Source organism: Anas platyrhynchos, chromosome 10, assembly GCF_047663525.1.
Source record: "Anas platyrhynchos isolate ZD024472 breed Pekin duck chromosome 10, IASCAAS_PekinDuck_T2T, whole genome shotgun sequence".
Classification (NCBI taxonomy): Eukaryota; Metazoa; Chordata; class Aves; order Anseriformes; family Anatidae; genus Anas; species Anas platyrhynchos.
The window spans coordinates 9,043,286-9,054,377 of record NC_092596.1 but is presented as its reverse complement, the minus strand read 5'-3'; the positions used below and the strand labels follow the sequence as shown (position 1 = coordinate 9,054,377).

The 11,092-nt window shown below is 53.9% G+C and overlaps 1 protein-coding gene across 4 annotated transcripts in view; it reads left to right on the top strand.

Annotated features, from left to right (window-relative positions):
• The first annotated feature begins 8,178 nt into the window (after positions 1-8,178).
• LOC101800121 (H(+)/Cl(-) exchange transporter 5) overlaps positions 8,179-11,092 on the top strand; it is a 44,380-nt gene continuing 41,466 nt past the window's right edge. Inside the window, exon 1 of one of the 4 annotated variants that reach the window (XM_027465279.3) lies at positions 8,179-8,241. The gene's annotated coding sequence lies outside the window, so the exon portion shown is untranslated. The other 3 variants (XM_027465283.3, XM_027465280.3, XM_013100630.5) reach the window with 3 other exon arrangements.

Below are 11,092 nucleotides of genomic sequence, written 5' to 3'. Positions count from 1 at the left end.
GCACTTGTCTGTGTTATTTTGTCCAGCCTGCTCCTGTGGGTTCCTTTCATCTTTGGAGCTGCCTGCAGGTGGGAGCAAACACCGCTCCAGCCTTGAGTACTGCCAGCCAGCGGGCTGTGAGCAGTTGTGGAGGAGCTCAGGATGAGCTGAGCAGCCTTCCCCTGCCCGGAGAGGGATGGGGGACCCCACGGGGACACCGTGGTCCTCTCTGCCCTTGCCTTGGCAGCATGGGGAAGCTACCTGAGGTGGGGGTGGGACAGGAGGAAAGTGCCTGGGGCAGAATCCCCTCTGTTCCACCTCCATCTGTTGAGGAGGTGATGAGCCATCTATTTTACCCTGAAAGGATATTGTAGGGCGTATTTCTTGACTGGCCTAAAGAAACAAGAAGAGAACAAAATTTCTTGCCGTGGAGCCAGGTTTGCGGCTGTGTGTTTATTTCCAATATGTTTGGAAAGGTCCAAACCTTGTCCGTGGGTAACACCGCGTACAGACACTGCTCTTAGCAGCGCCTGCTCGCTAGGGGAGAGGCCCTGCTGATGCTTCATTTGGGTTTTCCCCTGCACAGAATTTTCCCCTACAGAGAGGCTGCCCTTTGAGTAGCGTGATGACTGGGAGGAACACAGGGAGAGGTTGGGGTGGGGGGAGGCTGCTTGCTTCAGCCGTCGATGCTGCCCTTCCTTCCCTGTGACGTCCTGGTGAAGCACTGACATGTGCAGCTCTGTTGCAATTGTCTGAGCAGGAAACGAGACAGATTTAGCTTCCCCTCACCCCTTGGTTTATGTGATACGCTGATGTCGAGGCTACTGGTCATGCAGTCAGGCAGCTCGGGTGCTAATTCTGTCCCAGAAGTTGCTGACAAAACGCCGATCCGGTGAACTCGAGCACTTGGGCAAGGAAGCAGCAGGGCTTGTGAGCTGTCGGAGCAGAGCCCGGCAAAGGGCAGGCTGTGCGTGGGACAAATTCTGCCATCGCTCTTCCCATACCGCAGAGCTGCCTCCCAAAACGGACCCCTGAGCCCTCAAAGGGCAGCTCAAGGGTGGGGGTGACAGGGGGGCTGGAGGGGGAGATGCTGCTTGAGAGCGTTCCCGCGATCCTGTCCTGAGGTGTGGAGCACCTTGCTCTGCAGGGAGACTCATCCCACAGCAGAGGGGCCAGGGCAGCAGAAGCTGCCAAGATTGCTCACGTTGTCTGCGTAGTGGGTGCCCGGTGATGGCAGAGCCCCTTGATGTCACTGGGGGTGCTTTTTTTCCCCTCTGATTCATTGTGTGCAGGAGTTTCACCCCTGCACTCTAACTCTGAGGGTGATATTTATTCCACCCACGGTCCCATTTTCCCTGTGAGTATCACTCACGCGTTACGTGCACGTGTGGGAAGGGTGTTAATAAAACCTCGCCCCCAGCCTGGCCGATAGCGTGGCCTCCCATGGAGTGGCCGTGGTGCTGGGTGCTCGTTTGGGGCACCCCGCGCTGCCACGGCCCCAGCTGCTGCTCGCTGGCTTTGCATTAGTGCTGCAAATGTTGCTAAGCAACTGCCTATATACGTAAATACTCTCAACCCCCAAAATTTGCCACTCTGAATACACCCCTGCAGCAAAATAACGCCGTGACGCGCTGCAGGGGTTGTTTGTTGTGGGTGCTCTAGGAGGGGAGGTTGGTTGTTTCCTGGCCATCCAGCCCCTCGAGTCAGGTTGGCCACGGCGATGCAGCCCCTGCTACGAGGCTGGTAAGGCCAGGGCACAGGAAGCAGAGGCAGGGAAAGTGAGCAGCAGCCCCCACCCTGCCATCCGGGGGGACACCCAGCCCTGGGCAGGGCGTCTGCGAGGCTTCCAGCCACGTGTGCTCGCTGCAGTGCGGTCTGCTGCCTGGTAACCCTTTTTGTGTTTTCTTAGCAGCAAGAACGCAGCGCATGCGGGGCTGACAGAAGACGGGAAGTGGCTAACCAGAGCCAAGGCAATCGCAGCCTCCTGCCTGCACCTTTTCCTACAAGCTCAGCTGCAAACATAGCTGTCGCAGAGGACGGGGTGTTTGTTTACCTGTGGAGCAGGCACTGCCCTAGCAGCAGGTCTCATACGGGCTCTCTGCAGGGTCTTTGAGTCCCTCCAGCTCCAGGCTGGGGGCATTTAGCTCCAGCCGCCACGCAACATAACAGAGGAACAGTTCTGCTGGCATCCTGGAGGCCTGAACAGCTGTGTTGGGATGGAGGTGAGAGATTTAGAAGAGGTGGCCCACAGAAAGATTTGTTGTATGGTGGCCTCCCTTCAGGTTTGTGGGGAGGAGGGCAGGCACGCAGATGCCTCCTGTCTGTACGGAGGCTGATGGAGCAGGACGTCCTTCCTCAGATGGTCCTTGATGAAGCTGTTCCCACGTGGAGAGATCTCCCCCACCTCAGTGGAGGGTAAAAGGAGTTACCGCTGTTCTTCAAAATAAATTACAGGTTAATGGAGTTCTCCCTCACACTTCTCCCTCATCCACACATAACCAGAGCTTTCCAACCCTCTCCAGACTGCCTGTGGTCCTGCTCTGAGCCCCACCAGCAGGTGCTCTCCCATCCAGCAGCCAAGCGAGGATATTTGCACAGTGCTGCCCAGGGCTGGGTGCTCTCGCTGGCTTGGGGACTTGTGCACCACGCTGCGTTTCAGAGAGTAACCACATCCTTCATGGGGAGGGAAGTATCTAGAGCTCCAGACAGTTGGGCTGGCCATGGTGATGCAAAATCTTGTAACTATTTTGGGAGATAACTAACCCTAGGGATGATGCCTGCTGCTTCTTCTCTTTTCTGACAAATCTTCTGGCATGTTTTGGGGGGATCTTTCCATGTTTATGGAAAAGGGAGATATGGGGCAGTTTCAGATCCTGGTGTAAGAGCATATTTTTCAGCATGCTTTCCTTTTTTTTTTTTTTTTTTCTCTCTCTTGGAGAGGTGCTTGGGGGCAGGAAGCAGATCTCCCTGTAATTCCCCTCCCAAAAGCACGGCTCATTGCTCTCCCCCTCCCCAGCCCATCCTGTGATGTTTTTATGACATGCATTTGTCTTTGCTGCTGCAAGGCCCCTGCCTTGCCTCCCCTCCCTGCCTGTGGGCTTCGTCTGCAGGGAGCCACCACCCCTCACTGTGCCTGATCATCACAGGCAGATACAAGTTCCTGGGGTGCAAGTCAATCCTGAGGAGCAAGGGAAGACTGGCATGGTGACCCTGCCTGCCTCCAGCCATCTCTCTTGTAAAACATCGGTGGCCTTTGGCCACCCCAGAGTCACCCCTCTGTGTTAAATGGGGTGGCTTTACCTCCTCCAGTGGGAACCTGCACCTAGGCAAGGGGCAAAATAAGAGTAGGCTTTGGTTGCTTCAACACCTTCTCGGAAACAAACTTCTTTCCCAGAACTGAAAGGGGTGGTGTAGCCCAGAGACACCACGCCATCATCTCTCTACTGGCCTTGACCACAGCTTCCACCTCGGAGACAGCAGATTTTAGCAGTGATGCCGCAGGATGTGAAACCACGGAGGGATCCAGTGAGGAACATAGGGAACTAGGGATTTCAGAGGTCATCATCGTGCTGGAAATTCCCCAGAGCAGCCAGCAGGAGGGAGGCTGGTTGGAGCAGAGCTGCGAGGAGAGCTGTAATTTGGGCTGACAAGCTCAGATCTCTGCTGTGAGCGAAGGGAATGTGGCTGCAGAACACAGCAAAGCAACCCTTACAGGTAATGCAAGAAGCTGGGGGCTTTAACAGCCATGGTGAGTTCAGGAACTTCCTACCTGTGAGGAAGAACTGGAGGAATTTGGCAAAGCTGAAATGTGAGGTCTTCATCAAACACAAGGTGTTCAGGAAGCCAGTCTGAGCGTGCTTCTCCCCAGTCACCTTGCAGCATCCTTTACAGCCCACAGAGGCGTCCCCAGCTACGTCAGCCCTCAGCAGGATTTTAGCCAGTGAACAGTGAATCTCTCCTGGGCCATATTTCAGGATGCTTTAGGGCCTGTGAGCTGCATCCCTGCTCCAACCAGAGCCTGAGGGACTTTCCCTGTGTGAACTCCTTCAGTGAACAGCTTCATCCCCACAGCGAGCAGCGCAGTGCTGTCTCCGACGCCCGCCTGTACAGACTGCAGAGCAGTGATATCTGGGGGCTGACTTCATCCCCAAGGTATCCAAAGGCACAATACAGGCAGCGGCAGCCAGCACAGCATCCTGTCTCCTCACCTCCCTGGGTCACTTCCCTGGATTGTTCTGCTCTGCTAAGGATGAGGGTTGGCTGCTGGCCGTCCCTGGAGACAAGGAATGGACAAGTGTCGCCTGTCTCTTGGCCAGTGGAATCTCATTCAATGGCAAAGCTTACCTGTGGCACGGGACAACGGCACGGGAAGGTTATCCTGTCTCTCTTGGCTTTCTCCTGCTGCCCTTCCTCCTACTTCTTTGGGAGCTGCTCTCCAGCATTCCCTACCAACAGCAATGTCGACCAGCCCTGAACCAGGGGCACGAGCCTGATTTCCATCCTTGCCAAAACCCGTTGTCTGATGTTGGAAAGGCTGGCTCAGGTTAGGGCAAAATCGAGGGAGAACAGAAGAACACAGCTGATCCATGCTCAGGCTCCCTGCTGGCTTAGATGACATTAACCTCACAATTAAACTAATTAAACTAATGCCAGGATGATCCAGTCCTGTGTCACCATCCCTCTGGCACCAAGCCTTCATCCAGGCCCACCAGCTAAGCCTGCAAATTCTTTACCTCAGATTTTCTGCACTCAGAGGTGCGCAGCCTTTTTGTATTATTTGATCTTTGTATCTGAAATACCTTTTCTTTTGTAATTCTTTTAATTGTTTTTGTTAGCGTGATGACCATCCACGTGCTTCTTTCCCCACTGTATCACTTGAGTTTTCTTGTCCTGTCTGTCCTACCTCTGTAGGATATGTTTAGAATTTAAAGTTCAACTCTTCTCACGTTTTGCTGTGAAGCTTGCTTGCTTTGGACGTGTTCCTCGACATCTTCTGTCTCCCAGATGTGTGCTGGCTGTCAGTAATTGGAAGATCAATGTTGAGTCAAATTGCTGATAGATGACACGTACAAATACCATGTGGATAAAGCAGCAGGAGGTGCTGCAGCATCCTCCCTGCAGCCTTGCACAGCACAGAGAATCTGCTCTTTCCTCTGTGTGGGTAGCTTGGACATGTCTAAGGGGTTCCTCTGCTCTGTCTGCATCACAGGGCCAGCAGCTCTGTCCCTGAACAATGTCCTTGCAGAGACACTGAAGAAGCTGGTTGTTTCTCTCCTGAGGATTGTCTCCGTTTATCCCCAGCACAGGGGATGTACGCAGCTGAGCTCTGCATTAGACAGGCAGCAGCAGAAAGCACAGTAAAGCAGCAGCAAGAGGTTGCGCCTCTCTCTGGGTGTGCTCTCCAGGTGGGATTACAGATCGAGTGTGGCTCAGAGCATGGCAGGAATTCGTCCCAGGGTCTTGGACAAGGTGGGCAGCACAATGGCAGGTGAGGAAAAGGCACAAAATGATGCTGAGGAGCAAATCTTGCTGTGCACAGGGGGGGGTCAGGATGCTGGATGCTCCCGGCCCTGCTCCTCACCTCCCTGTCAGCCCCAGCCAGCCGCGTGTTTCCAGCTTCTGCTATTTCAGGGCTTCCTGTTTCCCTAAAATGAGTGTTTTCCCAGCACGCTAGGGACTAAACAGGCAACTGTGGGGCTGTCACTGCCTTCATATGATGGGTCTGACTTTCACATTCAGACAGAGGAATTTTTCTTCTGGTGAAGCTCTCAGGCAAGTAGCATAGAAAACAATGGACAGGAAAATGGGTTGAAGTTGCCTGCCTTTCCCTTCCCTGGCTCCTCGGTATGTGTATTGTTTGTGCGTGTCTGCAGCTGTCTGTGAGTACCTCCAAGTCTGGGTTTCTGTTCCCCCATTGAGCTGCCCAGACAGGCAGCACAGAATTGCTTCTCTCTGACAAGAAGAGCATGACAATGGCATCGTGGAGCAGACCCCTCTCCTTTCCATTCTTCCCTAGTTCCACACCCCTTCTCCTCTCTCCCAGAGACCATTGCTTTGCAGAAAGTCTATTTTCCGCTGAGGTTTCCAAGGTTCACCACCCTGTGAACCTTTCTCTCTGGTTGTTCCAGGCCTTTTGCATACTATGCAAGTGAAAAAATAAATTCCGATTTCCAGGAGGAATAAACGAGAAGTCTATTTAATGGGAAAATCTCTTTTCCCACCTGGAAACACCCTGATGGGAGCTTTTCAGCCTGCCTCAGGACTCTTGTCAAGGAATCTGGCAGGCAGTTGTGGGTGGGAGCTGTACAAGAGGAGGACAGCCAGCAGCAGGAGGAACGCCGAGGTGGCACCTGCTGGGGCTGCCAGTCCCATGGATGCTCCGCAAAGGGCTGCACAGGCCTGGGTCAGTAACTCAGAGAAGGAGTGAGAAAGAGACCAGAAGAGCAACCAGGGCAGGAGAGCCCTTACCGTGTGCTGGGCCTCTGGGCAGAGCACAGAGGCTGCCCATGCCAAGCTGGCCATCTCTAGGGAGGGAGCTGTTGGCTGCCTGCTACTCCCCATCAACCCCAATGCACCGTGCATGGGTGGAAGAAGGTGGAAAGCCAAATCCAGCAGCCTCAGCTCCCTTGGAGGCAGCCAAGAACATGCACCAGCCCAGTGCATGTCTAAAGAGGAGAACACTGGGTGCACCACATCTTGCTCGTGCTGTGGGATAGCACAGGGATGTGGTGGGGCTGGCTGTGTCCAGTAGCACAGCCTGGAGTTGAGGCCAGAGGAGCTGGTGTTCATTTCTTACCACTAATCACTGGGGGAACCTGGCCAAGCTGTGTAATCACAGAAGATCAGAAAAATCCAGGGTTCACCCCTTCAGGACTCGTGGCAGGGTTTTCTTCTTTTAAAGGACTTTCACATACATGGCATGATGCCCATGCCATCTTGTACGGCAGCTGTTATGCTAAAACCAGTGTCTGTACCCCCACATCCCTAAAACATGAGCATTGCCAGCCCCACCATGATATTCATCCCGTTTACACCTCACCCCTGGAGTGACATGGGAGGCCTGAAGGCACCAGGACACTGGGTGGAAGCCTTTGAATAAGGGAAATTAATTCAGAATAATGGAAATTAATTTGAATAAGGGAAATTTAATTCTGCCAGCCAGAATGAAAAACTTCTCCGAGGGGACAGCAGGGAGTGCAAGCCAGGTGCTCGAGGCCGTTCACAGACTGCAGCCTGCTCCTGGCTGCACCATTGCTGCCCTCTAGTGCTGCCAGCATCTGTACTGGTGCCTACTCCCGGACAGACTGGTGTGATGGGTGAGGGACCTGGGATGGGATATCTGGTGGCCTGCTGCAATAGGGGAGGCTGTTTAAAATCTGTATCACGCAAGAATCCGGGGATTCTGCCTGGGAATGATTTGTACCAGGTGCTGGGTGCACGACACTTCACCCCCCCCAGCTGCTGCTCCAAAGAGCTCAGTGGGGTTAAGGATGCCACCACACCGAGGGTGAGTATGAGGGGCTGGGGGGAAATGTCTGTAAAACCCACACAAAAATCATCAAGTCCAGCTTCTGGCTCCACAAAGGGCCACCCACAAAATCAGGCCATATTTCTCAGAGCGTTGTCTAAACACTTCTTGAAGTCTGGCAGGCTTGGTGCTGTGATGCAGCCTGTTCCGATGCCTAAAAGGAAGGAGGAAGCAGAGGTTTGCTGGATGTAGGACATGCTGTGTGACAGCACTCATGAAAGCTGCAGAGCATTCCACTGGAGTGGACAGCACAGCCCCTGACACCCCAGTCTGAGACACGAGTCACTGCCTTAAAAAGCAACAGTCCTAAAACCCAACTATATCGGCTCATTAAAATTCTCTTTTCTCCTCCAGGCTTGTTCCCTTCGGAGACAGGAGCAAGGGGGAGTGACAGGAGATGGAGCTTTCCCTGAAGCCCCCCAGGGGCATGGGAGCTGCCAGCTGTGTGCTGCTAACACCTTATGTAAACATTTGGTGTGTTGATGGGGGGAGGTTGAACTCAGCAGGCAGCGAGGGGCCACACAGATGTTCACTCACTGTTAGGGGCAGAACTGGCGCTTATTTCTGGGGATTTTTCACAACTTTTGGGACCAGCAGGCGCCGGCCCGCAGGGGGCTCCCTCGGGCCCAAGATGGCGCCTCCCGCAGATGGGGCCGGAACGGGAGGGACCGGAACGGGCGGGGAGGGCCGGGGGGCGGTGGAGCGGGGCCGGGGCGGGGCTCGGCGGAGCGGAGGTGAGGGGCGGGGGTCGCGGTGGTGCCTACGGGACGGGGACGGGGACGGGGGGCGGCGGAGCGCCCCGGGGCTGCCCCAGCCCCGCGTTCCCCCCCATAGGTGCAGGCAGCGGCTGGGAGGCAGGGTGGCGTTGGGCCCTGCGGTGGCCACCGGGAGATGAAGCCAGGTTCTGCCTTAACTGTTTCGAAATATTCTTTATTCTTTAAAACCGAAAGGGTCTTTCTCCTGGGGAAAAAGAAATATCTCAGGGAGGTCGTCGGACGACTCCTGGGCTGGGTTGTGCAGCGCAGGAGCGCCCGGTGGTGCCCCCGTTTCGTACCGGGAGGCAGGAGCCACGTCCCCCGCCAGGCACTGATGGTGAAGGGTCTGGAGGGCAAAATGTGTGAGGAGGGTCTGAGAGCCCTGGGTTTGCTCAGCCCCGAGCAGAGCAGGCTGAGGGGAGGCCTCATGGCAGCCTGCAGCTCCCTCACAGCGAGCGGAGGGGCAGGCGCTGAGCTCTGGGGACAGCGACAGGACCCGAGGGGACGGCATGGAGCTGGGACAGGGGAGGGTCAGGCTGGGGGTTAGGGACAGGTTCTGCACCCAGAGGGGGGTCGGGCACTGGGACAGGCTCCCCAGGGACGTGGGCACAGTCCTGAACCTGCTGGAGTTTGAGAAGCATTTGGACAACGCTCTCAGACACAGGGTCTGGGTTTTGGGTGGCCCTTTGGGGACGCAGGAGTTGGACTTCACGATCCTTGTGGGTCCCTTCCAGCTCAGATATTCTGTGAAATTGAAACTATTATTGTAGTAGTTTTGGTGGAGGGCTTGAACAAGAAAGGATTTGTAATGCTTCCTAAAGATTAGGCTTTGGCTTTGTCCTCTAGGACGTTGGGGTACAGGAATATTCTTTGAGCTGGCTTTTTTTTTCCCCCTCCTGTGGCTTTTTTATGATCATTTTGGCAGTTGTGCAGAATAATTGTGGGTTTACCAATCCTTGAAGATTACTCTCAAAACTTTTGGTTGGCTCCTGAACATCCTTGGCTGTTGGTGGAAGAACTGGAGCGTGGGTTTGAACACCGGAGGAAGCTGATGGTGCTACCGAGAGCCTTGTGTTTCTGTGTCCAGTGGTTGAAATGGTTTGCAAATGTAGTGCAGCTTGAAGACAGCAATCCGTGTTTTGCTGTGCCTGAATTCCCATTGTACTGAGGATGGCAGCGTGGCCTTTAAGCTCCTTGGTGCGAATATCTTTGCATCAGTAGGTAACACGTTGCTGTGAACAGCCATAGGAGTGGGCATGGTTTAGATTCACCTCCTGGTTGGCGTGGTCTAAGTGGCTGCATGCCACCTGCTGTAGCAGCCCAGCTGGTGGGTGTTCAGGCAGCTGCAGCCTCATCTTTCTGGTGATACTCCTGGTCTGTTGGAAATAGTTGCTGAAATTTACCCCTACCTGGTTCTGGTGGTAGTTACAGTCAAGGTCTGCAGCTTTCTGCTGGGGATCAGAGAGAGCTCACCTTGCCTGCCTGAGCTCATGGCAGCACGGCTGGCTCTGGGTGGCCTTTGTCCTTCGTGGTGGGTTGTGAATGAAGGATGGCTGCTTGTTTTCTTCCTCTGGCTAAAAAAAACTTGCCATAGGAAGCTATAGGTAAGCCAGCATGCTGCTGGAGGAACAGTGGTATGTTGTGACTACAGTAGTTTGCACCTTGCAGCGGTGGTTTTTGGAAGTGGTGGGCTGTGAACTGGGAATAGCTGCACTTCCCCCTAGAAGTGTTGTCAGCTGTGCAGTGCAGGAAAACTCTCCCTGCAAACTGATGCTCTGTGGCAGAGATGCCTCTCCAAGCACCCAACAAAGCCAAAGTCTCCGTCAGCCTCTCCCCAGCGAGGCAGAGCTGTGTGAGTCTCAAAACGTGTATTTGAGACTCAGCGGGGATTGCTCAGAGCTAAACGTGTAACCATGTGCTGTATCTCCTTACTCTGTTTTGACAAGGTAAAATGGCTCATAGGGGAGGCGAGATTGCTAGTCTTGTCACCAAGGATGGGAGTGAACAGCTAATAAATAATGAGGATGTGTTTGTGGTGATTAGGCAGGTATGTTGGTAATAGAACTTCAGTCACACTGCTCTGAGAGAACTATCTCATGATATGGAGGAGAGGCAGGTGGACGAGGATCACTAGGCTGTTGGTTTCTTGCTTTTTTATCTGCTAAGAAATAAAACTTTTCAAGGTAAGCTCAAAAGGGCGTGTGTTATACAAAGTGCTGGTCTTAGCAGTGATGGTGACGTAGGAATCCTTCAGGCTCGTGCTTGTCTCAGGTGATCTGAAGTGTAGGGTAGGTGTCAGCAGGGAGGAGGAGCTAGCGCCCTGGGATCAGGGCATCCTGCAGCAGTGCCTAAGCAGCTGGAGGATCCTGCTGCATTTGCTAAGAGGACACAGCATGGTCCACGCCAGCCTTTTGCCAGTTCTTTGCTCTGAAGTGCTCAGTCATGTGAGATATTGGGGTAGGCTGCGGAGGGGAAGGATCCAAAGCATCTTACTTAGTTCTAGCTTGCTGCCTGTGTTGGGTGGGATGACAGAGGGAAACTTCCCTCCCTCCTCTCCTCCACTGTGATTTCTTGGTGTTGAACCTCTCAGGCTGCATCAATCTAAAACTTGATTCTCAATAGCAAGGTGGAAAGGCAGGTTTCAACTAAAACAGCGCGAGTATGACTTCCCTTGGCAATGTTTAGCCATCTGCTAGATCAGGCTTTATGTGCAGTCCATTGCTCAGGCTTGGGTTCTTCCCAGAAGAAACGTGAATCTTCTCAGTCTGTAAGGAACGTGTTTTGGGAGTCTGTGTTCCTTACTCCTTGGGAAAACGGTGTTATCTGCTAA